Raw genomic sequence first — 12,648 nt, 5'->3', positions numbered from 1 at the left:
GCAAAGTTTTTGAAATGAATCCATAATACGGAGTGTTTCGTTTCATAAAAGTTCTCAATACTTATAAAAAATAACTTTGAAATATGTAAAAGAACAGTGCAGACAAAAAACGATCATTACACACAAAAAATTTTTTCTCTGATTCAATCACCAAATTAATTGATCCAATTAATTTTTTAATTGAAATGTCTTCAATCACGAAAATGATAGTATCAATCACAGTTTTAATTGGGCATAGAAAAAATTCTTGATTAAAAAATTAGATGATTTTTTCAGCAAAATTCAATTAATATTTTAATTGATTCAATTAAAAATTTAATTGATGTTGATTGCAAAACGCAATTAATTTATTAAGGTAACTATTTTTAAAAAGGTAACTATTTTTAATTACTTAGTTAGATTGGCTTAGAGTTTTTATTTGGATTAACAAATGATTGTTTGAAATACATTTTTAATTAAAAAAGTAAAAAAAAACAGCACTTTTTTTAACTGAATTAGTCTTCCGAATTTGATTAAAAAGTTAATTGTATCAATTAATTTTTTAATTAAACATTTTAAAAATTTCAATCATTGACTTAATTAACTTAATGTTTCTATCATGATTAAAATGTTAATTGTATCAATTAATTTATTAATTGAAAAAATTTTCAACTTCAATTAACTTTTTAATTGGAAATATTTTAGTGATATTTTTTTCTGTGTACATACACTCAAAGAAAAAAAAAACGGGTACCGAAAACGTTTTTCTTTTGTTAGAGTTTTTTGAATTTCTTCGAAAATTTTAAACTTATCACCAAAAAAAATTCGTTTGTTACAAAATTTTTATTTTTTCAATAAAAAAATTATTTTTGAACCAACACCACAGCCCATTTCGTTTATATCAAGCAATGTTCTTTTCTGACTTTATGTCTTTAATAAGACACACTTTACAGTTTCATAGTAAAAATTTAATATAGTATTACGCACAGAAAAAAATTTCACGAAAATTTTTCCAATTAAAATTTTAATTGAGTATTAAAAAATATTCAATTAAAAATTTAATTGATTCAACAAATTTTTTAATTGAAACAAAAATCAATCACAAAAATTAATAGTATCAATTAATTTTTTAATTGGATCGATTAATTTTTTAATTGGCCTTCAATTAATTTTTTAATTGATACTATCATTTCTGTGATTGAAGACATTTCAATTAAAAAATTAATTGGATCAATTAATTTCGTGATTGAACCAATTAATTTTTTTTTGTGTGCGTAATGATGAAGACCTTTTCGGAATCTTCCGAACATATTTGGAATAACATATACACCCAGAAAAAAGTGCCTTCGAAACTAAAGGAAAAATTTTTCATCAATATAGTTTATCCATTTTATTTCCATTAAGGTAAATTTTTGTGAGAAATAATAAAATTTACTCGTTTCCGTAAAAAAATCCTATACTGTAAGCAGTTAGGAATAGTTCATTAACTAGAAAAAGGCATGGAATTTTACTCATACTATTTTCTTCGCTGGGTATAAGAATTTACTACTGAACAAGAAAATTTTATTCACCGATAACAAAGCATTCGTAAAAATAAACAAAACCCGAACTAAAACCAAGTTTCCTCAAAATTAGTAAAATTTCTTATAAAATGATAATTGCGACTTCCTTTATAATATAAAGTTTTTCATACATACGAACAACACTTGGCATAGAAAAATATTTTAGTTCATTCGTACTAAGAAGTATGCAATCCAATCAAAACTTAAGGAAACACACTTGTTAGAATATAGGAAATGTTCCTATATTTCTATTGTCTACCTGTAATCGATACCTGTCATCGTAATCGATGTGTTTGCGCGTGGGTGTAATCGATATGTTTGCGCGTGGGTTGTTTTTTTAGTTGGAATCGCGTTGTTGTGGTATACGGAAAGATTGTTAAAAAATAATATTGTAAAATAATATAATAAATAACAAATAAAATATTTATTATTTTAAATTAGTGAGAAAAATTTTCGTTTTTTGAAAATAAATCTATCAATGTTCGTGATGGTATATAAAGAAAGAAAACACCAGCAGAATAACAACCCTTTCATTTGTCTTCATTTTGGAATCTTCAATTATCAGGTAATATTCAGTGACGCTAACCTTTTGTAACAAAAATGGTTTATGATTTTTTATATTTGTAGGTATTGAAATTGTAAAAGGAGAACAAAATCGTTAGGCAGCAACTTATTAAAAGTGAAAAGTACAAGAAGAAGAAAAAGTGCGTTTTACAGTTGATAATATCACATGGAAATTGGAAACAGCGGAATAATAAACTAATATTTCAAGGAGATTCGATGCTGTTGATTCTTAATAAATATATTCAATATACTAATAAAACATGTCTTTTATTGAAGATAAAATTGCTCATATAAATAAATAAAATTGTATTTAAAAACGAAGGTAAGCAGTTCTAATTATGAAGTAAAAGTTTTACCACAAATGTGTAAGATTTGTCCAAATGAATGAAAAAATTTCAATAAAATCATTCCATATATGAATTCAAATCAGTTAAATTTTTTCATTCTGTAGTATAGTGGTACATAAATATAGGAAAATGTTAACTAATATATGGAACGCATTATACCTAATTTCTACGAAAATCATATCGTTCAAACAAATAAAAATGTCTTTGGCGCTATACGAAGTTCAACTTTCTTCACAATGAGTTCATTTTAACTTAAAGAAGGGGTCACTTTTTTCTAGGTGTATGTAAAAAAAATAAAAATAAATTTTTTGGTCTTCGGTCGAAGCAGAGATCGAACCCAGGACCCTTGGTATACAAGGCGGACGTACCAACCACTGCTCCACAGTGCCCAAATTAATGTGTGTTTCCGTTAAATAAAATTTGTTTAATCGGCTGGTGAGCGCCACAAGCTATGCTATATAAATATAACTTATAATGATAATTTTCTATTGATGACTATAACAGCTACGTTGCCCAGTGGATAGTGTGTTGGATTACAAACTGTATGGTCCTCGGTTCGAAAAGTAAAATATAAAAAATTATAAAATTGAATAAATTCTTCTAAATTGTTTGTATTACAAAAAAAGGTGCTAAGAACTAAAAAATCACGTGCAAGTGAGAAAGATGTGAGAGAAAACGCATTTAGCCAGAATAGATTGTTTTTTTTTTTTTTGTACTTAGTCTTTATGAAATTTTCCTGGAAAAGAATAAACGTTTATCACAAAAAGTATACACTTTTCTTTCAAATAAACTTCCTTGCAGCGAAATGCATATGAGAAACGATCTTTGTTTGTCTAAAATTTCGTTTGTCTATTGAAGACAATAACAGCTACATAGCTCAGTGGATAGTGTGTTGGCTTACAAATTGCATGGTCCGCGGTTCGAATCTCCGTCCAGGCGAAAGGTAAAATTTAACAAAAATTTATATAATCGAATAATTTATTCTACTTATTCTATTCTACTTAATCGAATAATTTATTCTATAAAATCGAATAATTTATTCTACTTTGTTTGTATTACAGAAAAAGGTGCTAAGAACTAAAATACATCGTGGAAGTGAGAAAGATGTGAGGGAAAATGCAATTAGCCAGAAAAAATTGTTTTTAGTTAGTCTTTATGAAATTGTTTTTACATCCTGGAAAAGAATAAACGTTTATCACAAAAAGTATATACTTTTCTTCCAAATAAACTTCCTTAAAGCAAAAAGCAAATGAGAAACGAACTTTGTCTAAAATTTCGTTTGGGAGGAAAGAATTATTTTTTTGCGTGCATGTATTCAATGCCATGCACTCTTAGAAGCTTCTAAGGGTGCATGGCATTTTCTTTCAACCCTAGGGTTGAGAGAATATGAACATCCCCAATAAACACAAACGTTTAAAAAATGCTAAATTTCAAATTTTTCAAACATTTTTTCAAAGGATTAGTGCAATATTCAAGTTGAGAAATTGTTGAGAAAATCGCGTTCTCAACAAAAAACAGACTTACCCTCAACAGTAAAATTCAACATATTAGCAATAATTTCTCAAGTGTTATCCTCAAATTGAAATGCATCGCTACTCAATAATTTCTCAAACAATTTTGCGAGTCAAATTAAAAATTAACATCCGTTGCAAATGATTTTCAACCGAAATTTGTATGAATGATATCCCCACTTCAAAATTCTATGAATTTTGTTATTAAAAGTGAAAAGTACAAGAAGAAGAAAAAGTGCGTTTTACAGTTGATAATATCACATGGAAATTGGAAACAGCGGAATAATAAACTAATATTTCAAGGAGATTCGATGCTGTTGATTCTTAATAAATATATTCAATATACTAATAAAACATGTCTTTTATTGAAGATACAATTAAAAATTAAAATTAAATTAAAAATTAACATCCGTTGCAAATGATTTTCAACCGAAATTTGTATGAATGATATCCCCACTTCAAAATTCTATGAATTTTGTTTAATTTATTCATTTTCATTAAAATAAAATGTATAATACACTACACTACATAATACACTACAATACCAATTGAAAAATAATAATCTTATTAAACATATCAACAAATAAGAACAAAACAACAAAACTTTAAATATCTTAAACATTATTTGTAAACACTTTTGCATTGATAATTCGATTTCCTTCCTGTTGGTGTCATAAAACAGCATTAAAATGTATTAGTATGCGGGCAATTTGAAATTAGGAACGTACTGGACCGCGTGTTAGAATAGATTTCCAGCATTTTAAACGGATAATAGGATATACATTAAACTGAAGATGTGATGCAAATTTTCATACAGACGTTTTTGATTTTACCAATTTGTTGTTTCTAACAATTTTAAGTGGTTGCCCTTTGAAATGTTTCTAGGAACTTTTTCTTGTCGATAATCCACTCATTTTTCATCGTCGATCTGAGCATGTCCGTCCGTCTGTCGAAATCACGCTAACTTCGGAACGAAACAAGCTATCGACTTGAAACTTGGCACACGTAGTTGTTGTTGATGTAGGTCGGATGGTATTGCAAATGGGCCATATCGGTCCACTTTTACGTATAGCCCCCATATAAACGGACCCCCAAATTTGGCTTGCGATTGCTCTAAGAGAAGAAAATTTCATCCGATCCGGCTGAAATTTGGTACATAGGGTTAGTATATGGTCTCTAACAACCATGCAGAAAATGGTCCATATCGGTCCACTTTTACGTATAGCCCCCATATAAACGGACCCCAAATTTGGCTTGCGGAGCCTCTAAGAGAACCAAATTTCATCCGTTCCGGCTGAAATTTGGCTCATGGTGTTAGTATATGGTCTCTAACAACCATGCAGAAATTGGTCCATATCGGTCCATAATTATATATAGCCCCCATATAAGCCGATTCCCAGATTTGACCTCCGGAGCCTCTTAGTGGAGCAAAATTCATCCGGTTGAAATTTGGTACGTGGTGTTAGTATATGGTATCTAACAACCATGAAGAAATTGGTCCATATCGGCCCATAATTATATATAGCCCCCATATAAGCCGATCCCCAGATTTGACCTCCGGAGCCTCTTAGTGGAGCAAATTTCATCCGATCCGGTTGAAATTTGATACGTGGTGTTAGTATATGGTCTCTAACAACCATGCAAGAATTGGTCCATATCGGTCCATAATTATATATAGCCCCCATATAAATCGATCCCCAGATTTGTCCTCCGGAGCTTCTTGGAGGAGCAAAATTCATCCGATCCAGTTGAAATTTGGAACATGGTGTTAGAATGTGGTCTCTAAGAAGCACGCAAGAATTGGTCCATATCGGTCCATAATTATATATAGCCCCCATATAAACCGTTCCCCAGATTTGATCTCCGGAGCCACTTGGAGGAGCAAAATTCATCCGATCCGGTTGAAATTTGGAACATGGTGTTAGAATGTGGTCTCTACCAAACACGCAAGAATTGGTCCATATCGGTCCATAATTATATATAGCCCCCATATAAACCTTCCCCAGATTTGATCTCCGGAGCCTCTTGGAGGAGCAAAATTCATCCGATCCGGTTGAAATTTGCAACGTGGTGTTAGTATAAGGCCGCTAATAACTATGCCAAAATTGGTCCATGTCGTTCTATATATATATATATATATATATATATATATATATATATATATATATATATATATATATATATATATATATATATATATATATATATATATATATATATATATATATATATATATATATATATATATATATATATATATATATATATATATATATATATATATATATATATATATATATATATATCTATATATATATATATATATATATATATATATATATCGACTTGAAACTTGGCACAAGTAGTTGTTATTGATGTAGGTCGGATGGTATTGCAAATGGGCCATATCGGTCCACTTTTACGTATAGCCCCCATATAAACGGACCCCAAAATTTGGCTTGCGAGGCCTCTAAGAGAAGCAAATTTCATCCGATCCGGCTGAAATTTGGTACATGGTGTTAGTATATGGTTTCTAACAACCATGCAAAAATTGGTCCACATCCGTCCATAATTATATATAGCCCCCATATAAACCGATCCCCCGATTTGGCTTGCGAGGCCTCTAAGAGAAGCAAATTTCATCCGATCCGGTTGAAATTTGGTACATGGTGTTAGTATATGGTCTCTAACAACCATGCAAAAATTGGTCGACATCGGACCTTAATTATATATAGCCCCCATATAAACGGACCCCAAAATTTGGCTTGCGAGGCCTCTAAGAGAAGCACATTTCATCCGATCCGGCTGAAATTTGGTACATGGTGTTAGTATATGGTTTCTAACAACCATGCAAAAATTGGTCCACATCGGTCCATAATTATAAAGGGTGATTTGTTAAGAGCTTGATAACTTTAAAAAAAAAAACGCATAAAATTTGCAAAATCTCATCGGTTCTTTATTTGAAACGTTAGATTGGTCCATGACATTTACTTTTTGAAGATAATTTCATTTAAATGTTGACCGCGGCTGTGTCTTAGGTGGTCCATTCGGAAAGTCCAATTTTGGGCAACTTTTTCGAGCATTTCGGCCGGAATAGCCCGAATTTCTTCGGAAATGTTGTCTTCCAAAGCTGGAATAGTTGCTGGCTTATTTCTGTAGACTTTAGACTTGACGTAGCCCCACAAAAAATAGTCTAAAGGCGTCAAATCGCATGATCTTGGTGGCCAACTTACCGGTCCATTTCTTGAGATGAATTGTTCTCCGAAGTTTTCCCTCAAAATGGCCATAGAATCGCGAGCTGTGTGGCATGTAGCGCCATTTTGTTGAAACCACATGTCAACCAAGTTCAGTTCTTCCATTTTTGGCAACAAAAAGTTTGTTAGCATCGAACGATAGCGATCGCCATTCACCGTAACGTTGCGTCCAACAGCATCTTTGAAAAAATACGGTCCAATGATTCCACCAGCGTACAAACCACACCAAACAGTGCATTTTTCGGGATGCATGGGCAGTTCTTGAACGGCTTCTGGTTGCTCTTCACTCCAAATGCGGCAATTTTGCTTATTTACGTAGCCATTCAACCAGAAATGAGCCTCATCGCTGAACAAAATTTGTCGATAAAAAAGCGGATTTTCTGCCACTGATTTTGGTAATAAAATTCAATGATTTGCAAGCGTTGCTCGTTAGTAAGTCTATTCATGATGAAATGTCAAAGCATACTGAGCATCTTTCTCTTTGACACCATGTCTGAAATCCCACGTGATCTGTCAAATACTAATGCATGAAAATCCTAACCTCAAAAGAATCACCCTTTATATAGCCCCCATATAAACCGATCCCCCGATTTGGCTTGCGAGGCCTCTAAGAGAAGCAAATTTCATCCGATCCGGTTGAAATTTGGTACATGGTGTTAGTATATGGTCTCTAACAACCATGCAAAAATTGGTCGACATCGGTCCTTAATTATATATAGCCCCCATATAAACCGATCCCCCGATTTGGCTTGCGAGGCCGCTAAGAGAAGCAAATTTCATCCGATCCGGCTGAAATTTTGTACGTGATGTTAGTATATGGTCTATAACAACCATGCAAAAATTGGTCCACATCGGTTCATAATTATATATAGCCCCCATATAAACCGATCACCAGATTTGACCTCCGGAACCTCTTGGAAGACCAAAATTCATCTGATTCAGTTGAAATTTGGTATGTGGTGTTAATATATGGCCTCAAACTCCCATGCAAAAATTGGTCGATATCGGTCCATAATTATATATAGGCCCCATATAAACCGATCCCCAGATTTGACCTCCAGAGCCCCTTGGAAGAGCAAAATTCTTGCCATTCGGTTGAAATTTGGTACGTGATGTTAGTATATGGTATCCAACAACCATGCAGGAATTGGTTCCTATCAGTCCATAATTATATATAGCTCCCATATAAACCGATCCCCAGATTTGACCACCGGTGCCTTTTGGAGAAGCAAAATTCATCCGATCTGCTTGAAATTTGGTACGTGGTGGTAGTATGTATTTAACAACCATGCCAAAAGTGGTCCATATCAGTCCATAATCGTACATAGCCCCATATAAACCGATCCCGAGATTTGGTTTTGGAACCTCTTGGAGGAGCAAATTTCATCCGAGTGAGTTGAAATTTGGTACATTGTGCTAGTATATGGTCGTTAACAACCATGCCTAACTAGGTCCATATCGGTCTATAGTTATATATGGCCCTCAGATAAATCGATCCCCAATCACACAAAAATTGGTCCATATCAAGTTCATAATTGTATACAGCCCCCATATAAGCCACCCCCATATTTCAATTCTGGCTCTCTACGTACAAAAAGTCCATATCGAATCGTAATTATTTGTAGACTTAACTATACATAACTTTTTTGTCTAATATATACCATGTATGGACTAAATCACAGTCTTTCGTAGAAGTTTCTACGCAATCCATGGTGGTGGGTACATAAGATTCGGCCTGGCCGAACTTGCGGCCAAGTACATACGGCCGCAAGTTCGGCCAGTTTAATATATACCACGTATGGACTATGTGGTATATATTACGGTGTTAGGAAGTTTTAAGATACCTTGCCATCGGCTTCAGTAGAAGTATCTACGCAATCCATGGTGGAGGGTACATAAGCTTCGGCCGGGCCGAACTTTCGGCCTTATATACTTGTTTATTTTCACTTACCTATTATAATATACATATTTGGAGAATTCAGTTATTTGTCTAAAATTTTCAAATTTTTTTATTTCTTCCAATTGACCACGAGCTTCGTTGCATAAATAAGTATTGAAAACCACATGGCTTTTTCGTGCATTTTAGGGTAGTGTTTTGTCAAAGATTTCTCATATTATCTACAACACCTTTTCAAAGATTTCGTTTGGCAAATTGGAAGTAATTTGCAAACAATTTGAAGATGTATTGAAGATGAGCTGTTTCAAGTTGAATTTATGTTGAAAATTATATTAACCCTCAAACTGAAAAGTTGTTGCATTTGAAAAACGCTCATCTTTATGTTTATTGGGTCACCATTTATATTGATTGAACTGTCACACAGATACTACGCAAAATACTGTAAAATATTTTTAGGAGTGAAACCACAACTACTCTAGATTTAATACCGTTTTGGTACAACCGATAATCAATACCTTTTAATACAACTGAGTGAAATTTTTATAAAAAATATTTGTATAACAGAGCATACATTTAGGAGTTCATATATTTCTCTATTGAGAATCCATTTATTGAAGACCAGTGATGCCGATTTAGCGTGTAAACATAACAAGAAATTTTAATTTAAATTGGGGATTTTTGGGACAGAAAAATACATCATTGCCTAGTGACATCCCATTCTCAGGTCTCAAAAGAATGCTACGTGGAACGATATTCGGGTATGTTCTGGGTTTCACATGAAAGCTTGTGGGGAATTTTTCCCGTAGGAGCTGTTCTGTAAGCTACACCCAGAAAAAAGTGACCCCTTCTTTAAATTAAAATGAACTCATTGTGAAGAAAGTTGAACTTCGTATAGCGCCAAAGACATTTTTATTTGTTTGAACGATATGATTTTCTTAAAAATTAGGTAGAATGCATTCCATATATTAGTTAACATTTTCCTATATTTATGTACCACTATAGCACAGAATGAAAAAATTTAACTGAATTGAATTCATATATGGAATGATTTTATTGAACTTTTTTCATTCATTTGGACAATCTTACATATTTGTGGTAAACCTTTTACTTCAAAATTAGAACTGCTTACCTTCGTTGTTAACAACAATTTTATGTATTTATATAAGCAATTTTTTCTTCAATAAAAGACATGTTTTATTAATATATTTATTTAGAATCAACAGCATCGACTGGCCTTGAAATATTAAAACACATTTTTTTCTTCTTCTTCTAGTACCTTTCACTTTGCTGCCTAGCAATTTTGTCCACCTTTTACAATTTCAAATCCTACAAATATAAACAAAAAAATCCTAAACCAATTTTTTCACAAAAGGTTAGCGTTACTGAATATAACCGGATAATTGAAGATTCCAAAATAAAGGCGAATGAAGGGGTTGTTATTCTGCTGGTGTTTTCTTTTTTCATAAACCAATTTTCAAAAAACGAAAATTTTTCTCACTAATTTATAATAACAAATATTTTATATATTTTATTTGTTTTTTATTATATTATTTTACTATATTATTTTTTAACAATCTCTCCGTATACCATAACAACGCGATTCCAACTAAAAAAAACAACCCACAAGCAATCGTATCGATTACATCAATGACAGGTATCGATTACAGGTAGATAAAAGAAATGTAGGAAAATTTCCTATATTCTAACAAGTGTGTTTCCTTATGTTTTGAAAGGATTGAATACTTCTTAGTACGAATGAACTAAAATATTTTTCTATGCCAAGTGTTATTCGTATGTATGGTAAGCTTTCTATAATAAAGGAAGTCAGAATTATCATTTTATAAGAAATTTTAAAAATTTGAGGAAACTTAGTTTTAGTTCGGTTTTTATTTTTACGAATGCTTTGTTGTTATCAGTGAACAAACTTTTCTTGTTCAGTAGTAAATTCTTATACCCAGCGAAGAAAACAGTATTAGTAAAATTCCATGCCTTATTCTAGTTAATGAACTATTCCTAACTGCTTTTAGTTTAGGAGTTTTTTTACTGAAACAAGTAAATTTTATTATTTCACACAAAAATTTAACTGAATGGAAATAAAATGGCTAAACTAAATTGATGAACATTTTTTGTTTAGTTTCGAAGACACTTTTTTCTGGGTATACTTTTCCCCTCACAGACGGGAAAACTTATACCACAAATTCTCCAAGATTCCCTTTCACTTGTTGCTAAAAAATGCAAAGCGTCGCACGCAAGAATCAGTCAAATATAATAAACTGCGTTAGGAGTTCTCACCGTCGGAGAAAATATATATGCTTCACAAAATTATTTGTTTTACTTTATATGATAATTAAATAACAGGTTGGCTGATAAGTCCCCGGTCTAACAAAGAAAAACACATTTTTTGTCAAAATTCGTTTTTATTATTCAACCGTAGTTCCCTTCAAGTGCGATACAACGATTATAACGACCTTCCAATTTTTTGATACCATTTTGGTAGTACTCCTTCGGTTTTGCCTCAAAATAGGCCTCACCACTTCATTGCAGCCAAATTTTTTCCCTGCGAGCATCCTTTTGAGGTCTGAGTACAAGAAAAAGTCGCTAGGGGCCAGATCTGGAGAATACGGTGGGTGGGGAAGCAATTCGCAGCCCAATTCATGATTTTTTGCCATCGTTTTCAATGACTTGTGGCACGGTGCGTTGTCGTGGTGGAACAACACTTTTTTCTTCTTCATATGGGGCTGTTTTGCCGCGATTTCGACCTTCAAACGCTCCAATAACGCCATATAATAGTCATTGTTGATGGTTTTTCCCTTCTCAAGATAATCGATAAAAATTATTCCATGTGCATCCCAAAAAACAGAGGCCATTACTTTGCCAGCGGACTTTTGAGTCTTTCCACGCTTCGCGCGGCACCCATTTTGCACAGAGCTTCCTCATATCTAAATATTGATGAATGCTATGACCAACACGTTCCTTTGATATCTTTAAGGCCTCTGCTATCTCGATCAACTTCATTTTACGGTCATTCGAAATCATTTTGTGGATTTTTTTGATGTTTTCGTCGGTAACCACCTCTTTTGGGCGTCCACTGCGTTCACCGTCCTCCATGCTCATTTCACCACGCTTGAATTTTGCATACCATTCAATTATTGTTGATTTTCCTGGGGCAGAGTCCGGAAACTCATTATTAAGCCAAGTTTTTGCTTCCACCGTATTTTTCCCCTTCAGAAAACAGTATTTTATCAAAACACGAAATTCTTTTTTTCTATTTTTTTCACAATAACAAAAGTTGCTTCACAAAAGACGCTCTATCTCACAAACTAATTGACTTACAGACGTCAAATTTTGACACGAATCATTTGAAGGTTGGTACTATATAAAAATAATATGCATTTAATACTAGCGACGCCATCTATGTGTCAGACAGGGGACTTATCAGCCAACCTGTTAATCCGCAATTTAGTATTTTTAAGACTATGAAAATGCATAAATTACATTTGTAAAAAGCAGATTTTTACTCAAAAAACGAACAAA

At 32.7% G+C, this 12,648-nt stretch overlaps 1 long non-coding RNA gene across 1 annotated transcript; it reads left to right on the top strand.

Annotated features, from left to right (window-relative positions):
• Positions 1-1,974: 1,974 nt before the first annotated feature.
• Positions 1,975-2,364, top strand: LOC142234565 (uncharacterized). Its single transcript, XR_012721647.1, has 2 exons — positions 1,975-2,106; positions 2,169-2,364. It is a non-coding gene; the product is annotated as an uncharacterized LOC142234565 (long non-coding RNA).
• Positions 2,365-12,648: the final 10,284 nt, after the last annotated feature.

This window comes from Haematobia irritans, chromosome 4, assembly GCF_050003625.1.
Source record: "Haematobia irritans isolate KBUSLIRL chromosome 4, ASM5000362v1, whole genome shotgun sequence".
Taxonomy (NCBI): Eukaryota; Metazoa; Arthropoda; class Insecta; order Diptera; family Muscidae; genus Haematobia; species Haematobia irritans.
This window is presented reverse-complemented; position numbering and strand designations above follow the sequence as displayed.